Source organism: Tenrec ecaudatus, chromosome 15 (assembly GCF_050624435.1).
Source record: "Tenrec ecaudatus isolate mTenEca1 chromosome 15, mTenEca1.hap1, whole genome shotgun sequence".
Classification (NCBI taxonomy): Eukaryota; Metazoa; Chordata; class Mammalia; order Afrosoricida; family Tenrecidae; genus Tenrec; species Tenrec ecaudatus.
In genome coordinates, this window is record NC_134544.1 from 56,973,015 (window position 1) to 56,984,107 (window position 11,093).

Genomic DNA, 11,093 nt, shown 5'->3' on the forward strand with positions numbered 1-11,093 from the left:
GACGAAAGAGCTCTATTACCAGCAAGAGACAGGAGTGGAGCATGTCCTCCGGACCCCAGAGCCCTGCATAGTCAACCTGCTGGATACCAATGATAGCTATACCATCAGGGGAGCAGCAGCAGAAACTGGAGCCGGAGCATGGAACAGAGTAATGCACTTCCCAAACCACAGAACAAGCTAAGCTGAGTACTTTTGTGCAGAAGGCTGGCTTTTGGAGTGGGGCGCCTCTGGGCACTTAATTGGTGAAGCTGGACTTGCTGGCTGGTGGAGCTTGAGCTGACTGTTTCTGGGTTAAGGCTTGTGGCAGAGTGGGGTGCCTCTTTGGGCATTTATTAGCAGTCTTGCAACTTTGTAATATTTCCTGGTAAACAGCTACCCTAAGCATTTCTCACTGGAATTACAATGTGTCAACTTCCTTAATAATAATCATGGATTTTGTCTGAGTTTCTATGTAGCTAATACAATGGATATTAGGAACTAGAAAGGTATTTAGGACTATATACTTCCCCTGCCTTGTAATTTCTGCCCCAAATCTATATTCACAATTCCTGTAGCCAACACTTAAAGTTTGGCCTTTACTTGTCTGATACATTAAGCTGGTAAAGTAGTCATACTATGTCAGTGTCTCTGACATTGAATTTAGATACAACTAAAACTGCTACCAGATTGCTACTTCCTGGAAACCTTTATGAATAGGTTATAAAAGTTAATGTTTACCTACATCAAAGGTTTAGAAAAGAACTATTGATCAAACATATTCTTATCTTTAAAGTTAGCTGACAGCATGAAACATAAAGGGTGGATATTAAGGAACTTTTATTATTCACTATTTTGAAAGTTGACATTACACATTAAAATGTGTTGAGAATAAGCCCACGCTTTTGAAAAAAATCCTATTTCAATCTCCCTTTTTAAAACTAAACCTTTTCTGTTATTTTTTGTATTGTAGCCTGTTAGATAATTATTTCTCATATTTTTATCTGAATAATATCTGATTTATCAGACTTTATTATGATATGAGCCATGAGACATTGAAGTTTTAGTAAAGTATGTTTAGTTTTCTGACTTGTATGTGAATAAAGTTTTCCATTACTTAAAGCATACTTTTTCCTCTTTCTAAAGGAATAACATAGATAGGACATAATATAATAAGATTCATGCTTTGACAAAATGTTTTGGGTCATATGAGTGAATGAATTTACCAGATTGACAGTAGACACTATTTGATAAAACTGTTACACCAGTCAAACCCTCTGCCATCAAGTCGATTCTTACTCATAGTGACCCCCATAGGACAAGGTAGAACTGCTCTTCAGTTTCTGGGACTGCACTCTTAAAACAATTTTTTTAATTATTGTATAATCATTACCATATCAACTTTTGAACATCCCCCATTTGTGATTAAATCTTCTTTAAAATGAGTTGTGCAACCTAAGAGTTCACAACACAGCGAATCCAGAATAGACAAACCCCTCAGGACCAAGGATCAAGAAGGGGAGCAGCAATACTAGGAGGGTAAGGGTACTAGCAGGGTAGGGAGTAAGGGGGGAACCGATAACAATGATCAATGTTGCACTCCTAAAGGCCAACAAATGATCCTTGAACTAACTAAAAGCTTTTCTTTCTTGATGTGTTTTGTTTTGTTCTTTGTCAGTGGATTGTTGTTGTTGTTTTGTTGTCTGGTTGCATACTGTTGCTTTGTTTTCCTCTGTCTTGTTTTTGTGCATGTTATTATCTCCACAGGTCTGTCTAAATAAGACAGGCTGTATGAACTATCTGGAAGAAAAACAGCGGGACCGACAGTTCCAGGGGGACTTGGGATAGGGGGAGGTGGGGTGGGTAAGGAAGTGGTGTTAACAAACCCAGGGACAAGGGAACAACATGGGACCCAAATTGGTGGTGAGGGGGGAGTGGCAGGCCTGATAGGGAATGATCAAGGGTAAGGTTATGTAAAGAAGAGGTATAGCTGTAACCCAGGTGGGGACGGAGCATGATAGTGGGGCAGGAGGAAAGTCAAGGGAAATAGAGGAAAGAGCTAGGAGGCAAAGGGCATTTATAGACGTCTAGACAAAGACATGTACATGCAAATATATATATGAGGATGTGGAAATAAAACTATGTGTCTATTTTTATAGGTTTAGTATTAAGGTGGCGGAAGGACCTTGAGCCTCTACTCAAGCACTCCCTCAATGCATGAATACTTTCTTCTATTAAATTGGCATTCTATGATGCTCACCCTCCCGACACAACTGCTGAAGTCAAAGCGGGTGAACAAGTAAATGTGGTGAAGAAAGCTGATGGGGCCCAGCTATCAAAAGAGATAGTGTCTGGGATCTTTAAGGCTTGAAGGTGAACAAGCAGCCATCTAGCTCAGAAGCAACAAAGCCCACATGGAAGAACACACCAGCCTGTGTCATCACGTGGTCCCGAAGAGATCAGTTATCAGGCATCAAAGAACAAAAAATCATATCATTGGATGCACACCTCCATGATACGATCACCGAGGACAAACAGGTGCATAAGCAAATGTGGCGAAGAAAGCTGATGGTGCCCGGCTATCAAAAAAGATAGTGTCTGGGGTCTTAAAGGCTTGAAGGTGAACAACCGGCCATCTAGCTCAGAAGCAACAATGCCCACATGGAAGAAGCACACCAGCCTGTGTGATCACAAGGTGCCAAAGGGATCAGGTATAAGGCATCATAAAAAAAAAAAATCTTACCATAGTGATTGAAGGGGAAGAAGTGCAGAGTGGAGACCCAAAGGCCATTTGTCGACCACTGGAGATCCCCTCACAGAGGGGTCTAGGGGAGGAGATGAGTCATTCAGGGTGCAATGTAGCACCGATGAAGAATACAGCTTTCCCCCAGATTTTGGATGCTTCCTCCCCACCAATTACCATGATCCGAATTCTACGTTGCAAGACTGGATAGAGCAGAGGTTGTACACTGGTGCATATAGGAGCTGGAGGCACAGGGAATCCAGGGTGGATGATACCTTCAGGACCAGGGGTGTGAGGGGCGATACTGGGAGAGTAGAGGGTGAGTGGGTTGGAAAGGAGGGACCGATTACAAGGATCTACATGTGACCTCCTCCCTGGGGGATGGACAACAGAGAAGGGGGGGGGTGAAGGGAGACGCCAGATAGGACAAAACATGAAAAAATAATAATCTATAAATTATCAAGGGCTCATGAGAGACGGGGGAGCGGGGAGGGAGGGGGAAAAAAAGAGGACCTGATGCAAAGGGCTTAAGTGGAGAGCAAATGCTTTGAAAATGATTAGGGCAAAAAATGTACAGATGTGCTTTATACAATTGATGTATGTATATGTATGGATTGTGATAAGAGTTGTATGAGCCCCTAATAAAATGTTTAAAAAAAACAAACACAATGATCAATGTATGGCCCCTATCCCAGGGGGACGAACAGTAGAAAAGTGGGTGAAATGAGATAGCAGTCAATATAAAACATGAAAAAAAAGAATGTGTAAAATTATAAAGGGGATGGGTCAATCAGGGTGCGAGGTAGTACCGATGAAGAACACAGCTTTCCCCCAGATCCTGGATGCTTCCTCTCCCCAACTACCATGATCCGAATTCTACCTTTCAGGGCTGGATAGGGCAGAGGTTGTACACTGGTGCATATGGGGGCTGGAGGCACAGGGAATCCAGGGTGGATGATACCTTCAGGACCAAGGGTGTGAGGGACGATGCTGGGAGAGTGGAGGGTGAGTAGGTTGGAAAGGGGGAACTGATTACAAGGATCCACATGTGACCTCCTCCCTGGGAGAGGGACGGCAGAGAAGAGGGGGAAGGGAGACTCCGGATAGGGCAAGATATAACAAAATAACCATGTATAAATTACCAAGGGCACATGAGGGAGGGGGGAGCGGGGAGGGAGGGGGAAAAAAAGAGGACCTGATGCAAAGGGCTTAAGTGGAGAGCAAATGCTTTGAGAATGATTGGGGCAGGGAATGTATGGTTGTGCTTTATACAATTGATGTATGTATATGTGTGGATTGTGATAAGAGTTGTATGAGTCTCTAATAAAATGTAAAAAAAAAGAGGAGAAAAAGATAAAAGAAAATGAATAGGGCAAAAAAAATAAATTGTAAAGGGGACATGGGGGAGGGAGGGATGGTGTGGGGGCAGGGAAAATATGGAGTTGATGCCAGAGGCTCAAGTCAAAAATGTTTTGAAAAAGATGATAACATATGTAAAGATGTGTTTGACAAAATGGATATATATGCATGGATTGTGATAAGAGCTGTAAGAGTCTCCAATAAAAATAGAATAATTTTTAAAAGGTCAGTTACTTTTAAAAAATGAGTTATGCAATTACAGTCAGATCTAGTGCTCCCTCCCGCCTTCATTTCCCACTCCTGAAATCCCCCTTCTCTCTCTATCACCCATTCCCCACTCCTGAGTTCCCTATCAACCCCTCTATCAGTTATTGTCGCTATGCATCCTCTCCTGTGAGCCACAAACTAGGAAACTCAACAGAAACAATAAAAACTAAAATTGAAATAAGGTGGTAAGGATAAAATGATAATATAAACACCAAAATCAAATAATGGGTAAGAAAAGACCCCCAACAACATCCAAAGAGCCAGGGAAGAAATTTCTGTTGTGGAACCAGTAAGAAATTCTTGAACCCAGAACAAATTCAGGTCCCATCTATAGGGAAGTCAATTGGCCAAGTATCAGTTTGATCTGGCATAATCAAGATTACAAGGGTTTCTACCTGATGGTAAGGCTGTTGGAGACTCTTGCCTGTGGCTAAAGGGGATCTGCCAGTGGTTCCGTCTGACCAGATACTCTGCAGATGGGTTTTGGGCTCCCACTGTCTTCAATAGTCTTCTACAAATTGAGTGCAGTTTTAGCTCTAATACTTTTCCCTTCTCCATATTTGAATTTTTAAATTGTCATCTTTGAATCACACGAGCTGGTGTGCTTCTTCTGTGTGGACTTAATTGACTCCTCGCTTAGATGGCTGCTTGTTTGAATACAAGCCTTTAAGACCCCAGACACTATTCTGATTGATAGCCAGGCACCATCTGCTTTCTTCACCACACTTTGCTGTAGCAGCCTTAGCTTCAGTGATCCTTTCATACAGGTGTGTATTGAGCAGGGACTTGTTATCAGACCTAACTGTCCTTGAATTGGGGCTACAGTTAAGTAGGAGCCCAGACTCCATCTGCTTGTCCATGGGGTTTGCATATCTCAGGTTTACTTTGGTGGTCATAACATGACAAAATCACAACCCTATTATATAATATCAACTGACTCAATAGCAGTCATAAGCCAATCGGCTAACAAACAGAACACATACACTCACCCAAAAAGAAAGAAAGAAAGCAAATACAAAACCAAAATCACACACACACGCACAGCTACAAGCAGGAAAGAAAAACTCCATATAAACAAAGAAGTACAGCATTGTCAATCACCCGCCCCTTCCCACCCCCTATCCCTCCCCCCGGGGTATTATATGTCGATTGCACAATGATCACCAACAGTTTTCGCAATGACCCAGCATTCCAAACTCATCGGTATGAGGAGTTTGTGTGAGAAGTTTCACTTTGAGTGACAACGCATGGATGTTTGTCTCACACAGTTTGATCTCTGTTGGTTTGGGCTCTGTTGAGCCTAAGCATGGGGGTTGATACCAGTGGGGGCCTTCCTGGGCCAACTTTCCCAAGTGTGGGTCCCTGTTCAATGGATCCCAACCTGTCATGTCACTGCAGGGTGGGCACTGAGGCACTACATGTATGGTGACCCTGGGTCCCCTTCCACCAGACACCCCCAAGCCGGGGTTTCCCCGAAGGGCCAACCACCACTTCTTCACACTCTCTGCTTTCTCTCCTATCCAAGGACCCCAACCCTCAGTCCAAGGGTGCAGGCAACTTCGTTTCGAGGTAGGGTTCAGTTCATTCAGCGGGGCCTCTATGTTAACTCCTTCTGGTGTAGCCCCTGCGATGTACCCCGCTGCCTGCCAGGTCAGTTTCCACCATCATCATGGTGCAGTCCACCAAAGTTTGGGAGACTAACTCCTCATGGGAGTAAGTCTTGTCATTCGTCCACACTGGTGTCAAGACCATGAGGTTAGCAGCCAACTCATTAACCTCTGTGACACCAGGGCTCCCGCTAATAGCTACAGTGATCTTTCATTGTGCCCTCCTAGTAACCCTTGAGGTGGGTAATACTCTGCCGATTTACAGACTGGATCCCTCAGGTTTAGTAACACACAACTAATAAGAGGCAGTCCAGAACCTAGTCTACTAGAAGTCATCATGACTGCTAGGGAGGGAAATGTTTTTAATGTTATTTCACTGACCGTGAAACAATATTGAAAAAAATATATATTGATTTCTACTTACAAATGAAAATCGATACATTTTCTTTATAATTAACCAAAATCATAGTCATCGAGTTATTTTCAACTCAGCTTGACCTCGTACAGGGTTTCTGAGACTGTAAACTTTTGTGGGAACTGATAGCCTCCTTTGTCTCCTGAGGAGCAGCTGGAAGGTTTGAACTAGCCACCTTGTAGCTAGTAGTCCAATGCTTACCTGATGGTGTCACTAGGGCTTTGCCTTTATAATTAGGGGTGTATTACTGAGAAATGTGAAGTTCTACAAATTCAGAGGAAGTTCTTTCTTTATATTGAAATCATATAAGATGATTACACATGGTAACATTTGAGACACATCAAACACTATGACACGTGAGACTAGTCTAAGAGGAATGAATTCAATTCAGGATAACAGCATGTACACATAATAAGAGTAACTTTCTAGAGATTGGTGCTTTGCACCTATGATGTAAACTTCCATCAGTACCCCTCCAGAACCATTGTCTTTAAATGTAGAACTAAATAGCCAAGAAACAATTTTGTATGTCCAGCTTAAATACTTGCTTTCACAAATGTAAAATATCTAGGTTAAAGTGTTAAGGTTTACATTAAAATCTGTCAAAGGTAGATAAGTCTAGTTATGTGTTTCATGGCCACAGAGAAAGACAATAGCAGCCCCACACCAGGTAAGATTGTTTAACAGCTTTAACATTAGCTAATTAGTCTATTGATATCATTTAGAAAGCCTTTATATAGGATTGCTCCTAATAAATCTGTATATTTTAGCTTATATTAAATGGAATCTTATGCCTTTATTAACTTGGAGAAACTGGAGCGAAATGGCAGGATGCTGTGTATGAAATTAAAGGGGGCATACATATTAATAAATTTTCAAAAATTTTACTGGGATTTCTTTCTTGGAATAAAAGGCATGGTTATCTTATAAAGTTGTAATCAACTAGTGTGTTTTTGTTTTCTAGATTTTCATACAAAACCAACAGACCAAACCCACTGCCATGGAGTCGATGCTGACTCGTAGTGACTGTGCCATAGGAATTCTGAGTCTGTAAATCTTTTTTTTTTTTTAAGATTGTTTTACTGGGGTTCTTACAGGTCTTATAACACTCCATACATCAATTGTATCAAACATATTTGTACACATGTTGCCATCATTCTTTTCTTTTTATTTAATACTTTTATTGGGGGCACTTACAGCTTTTATCAAAATCCATACATACATCCATTGTGTCAAGGACATTTGTATATATGTTACCATCATCATTTTCTTTCTTTTTAAAAAAAATTAATCATTTTATTGGGGGCTTGTACAACTTTTATTACAACCCATCCATCCATCCATCCATTGTGTCAAGCACATTTGTACATTGTTGCCATCACCATTCTCAAAGCATTTGCTTTCTACTTGAGCTGTTGGTATCAGCTCCTCATTTTTCCCCTCCCTCTCTCTGCCTCGCTCCCTTCCTCCCTCTCTCATGAACCCTTGATAATTTATAAATTATTATTATTTTGTCATATCTTACACTGGCTGATGTCTCCCTTCACCCACTTTTCTGTTGTCCATCCCCCTGGTAGAAGGTTATATGTAGATCCTTGTAACTGGTTCCCCCTTTCCACCCCACCCTCCCTCTACGCCATCATTATTTTCTAAACATTTACTTTCTATTTGAATCCCTGGTAGCAGCACCTCTTTTTCTCCTCCTTCCCCCCTCCCATATTCATGACCCCTTGATAAGTGATATATTATTATTATTTCATATCTTACACCGACTGCTGTCTCCCTTCCCCCATGGTTTCTGTTATTCATTCCCCTGGGGCTGGGGTGAGGGGGGATGGAGAGTGTAAATCTTTAAGGGAGCGGGCAACCTGATCTTTCTCCTACTGAATGACTGGTGAATTTCAACTGTCAATCTTGATGTTACCAGTCAGATGTCTAGCCCACATTGCCACTAGGGCTTGAATTTTCTTTAGACTAATAAAATTACTTTTTACAGTTTATATATAATTATCACCATTTTTTCCCTTGTAGTTGACTAATCTACAACCCTTACACATTATTTGAGCACTGAGTTCTTGATCACTAATTGGCATGGACATATATCGAATAGATAGCTGAAACCATGTTTACTAAAGAATCAACAACTTTGCACTGAAAAATCAAGGAATATACAATGACTTTCAAACTTTGAGGGTACCTTTTAAATATTCCAACTGTGAATAATTTTAAAGTAGAGTTTGTCTTTTAAAGACTTGATCATTGGAAGAGATAGAGTGTAGCACTTCTTGGCCCACCAAGCCTGGAAGATGATATTCCTGTTCAGAGCAGCCAATGCACAGAGAGGACCACAGGGCCAGCCCCACCACTAGACATGACGTCCCTCACTGACCCATAGTGCTACGTGGGACAACACTGGAAACAGTGCAGGCATTGTGCCCGATCTGATCCCACCACAGCAGGGTGAAACACGAAGGGTATACAATCGAGCACCAAGAGGATCCAAGCAATGAAGTCCCCAGGGAATACCTAAAATAGACTTTGGGGCCAGGGCATGGCACCTCATCAGACTGGAGTGGAAAACACTCCTAAAGATCAACAAACTATATGCGTTTCTTTTTTAGTCGTTGGTTTCTGTTGTTGTTTGCTTTGTTTTTCTGTCTTGTTTTTGTACTTATTATTGTCTCTGCAGGTCTATATAGATAAGATGGGGAGAATAAACAATCCAGAAGTAAAAACATGATTGACAGTTCCGGGGAGACACGGGAGAGGGGGAGGCAGGAGGAAAGGAAGGAATGTGTCAACCAACCAGGGACAAAGGAACAACAAGTGATCTAAAATCAATGGTGAGGAGGGCATAGGATGTCTGATGGGGCTTGATCAAGGGCAATGATGTAGCCGAGAATAATTACTGAAACCTGAATGAAGGCCGAACATGATAGTGGGACAAGAAGAAAGTAAAGGAAATAAAGGAAAGAAGTAGGAGGCAAAGGATATTGATAGAGGTCTAAATACAGGTATGTAAACATATTTATATATAATGATAGGGAAATAGATCTATGCACATATTTTTATATGTTAAGTATCAAGGTAGTGGATAGACATTGGGCTTCTACTCAAGTACTCCCTCAACACAAGAGAACTTTGTTCTAATAACCTGGCATTCCATAATGCTCACCTTCCCTGACACCATCGCTGAAGACAAAATGGGTGCATAAGCAAATGTGATGAAGAAAGCTAATGGTGCCCGGCTATCAAAAGACTTAACACCTGGGGTCATAAAGGCTTGAAGATAAACAAGCGGTCATCTAGATGAGAAGCAACAAAGCCCACATGGAAGAAGCACACCAGCCTGTGTGATCATGAGGTGTTGATAGGATCAGGTATCAGGCCTCAACGAACAAAAAATCATATTGTGAATGAGGGGAAGTGTGGAGTGGAGACCCAAAGCCCATCTGTGGACAATTGGACATTCCCTCACAGAAGGATCACAAGGAAGAGATGAGCCAGTCAGGGTGAAGCACAGCACTGACAAAACATACAGCTTTCTTCTAGTTCTTTAATGCTTCCTCCCCCACCACACACACTATCTCGAACCTAATTCTACCTTACAAATCCGACTAGGCCAGAGCATGTACACAGGTACAGATAAGAGCTGGAAACACAGGGAATCCAGAAAATATAAGCCCCCCCTCAGGACCAATAATGAGATTAGCAATACCAGGAGGGGAAGGGGAAGGTGGGGGGAGAAAGGGAGAACCAATCACAGTGATTCACATATAACTCCCTCCTAGGGGGGTGGATGACAGAAAAATGGGTGAAGGGAGACAGTGGATGGTGTAAGACATGAAAAAATAATTTATAAATTATCAAGGGTTCATGAGAGAGGGATAGGGGGAGGGGGAAATAAGCTGATGCCAAGGGCTCAAGTAGAAAGAAAATGTTTGAAAATGATGATGGCAACGTATGTAAAAATGTGCTTGACACAATGGATGGCTGGCTGGATGGCTGGATGGATGGATGGATGGATTGTGATAAGAGCTGTACAAGCCTCCAATAAAATTATTTTTTTTAAAAGATGATCCCTTTGGCATAGTATAAAAACTCTGCACTTATGAAACTTTTATGTGAAACTAATTATAGTAAATTAAAATGCAAGCAAAAATAGAGACCAAATAAAAGACGTTTGGCAGACCACAGATTGGAAAGTTTGGCTTATGTTATTGTGAGAGACGTTCAAAATTTATTTGAACCCCTGTTCAGAAAAATAATTGGTTTTCTGAAAATTTGTAAAGACCTGTTACTATTTGTGTGTTTTATTTGAAAATCTTGAAATATATATTTTTAAATTCCTCTTTTATGAAAGTTTCCAGAATAAGCAACTTTTAAAGATTTTCTCTAGTTTCTCACATATTTTCTGTAAAAACTTCTAGTTTCATTTCCTTTGCATTGATGTGCTAGGAACAAAGCAATGATGTGCTATGAACAGCACACTTCCTGTCTGTTTAAAGTTCTTAAAGTTCACAGCATTCATTGCTAAGCATTTGTCATAGACCTTCAAGAATCTAGGAGATATTTGAAAAACAAGAAACTAAGAATATGAAAAGGTATAAAAAACCTTGAGGTGCTTGTCAGCACAAGAATTGTGTAAACTCTTAACAATTATTTGTTGAATCCAACCATTTAGATCAAATAATCACTTATTAAGCCCTGCTTCCTAAAAATAATC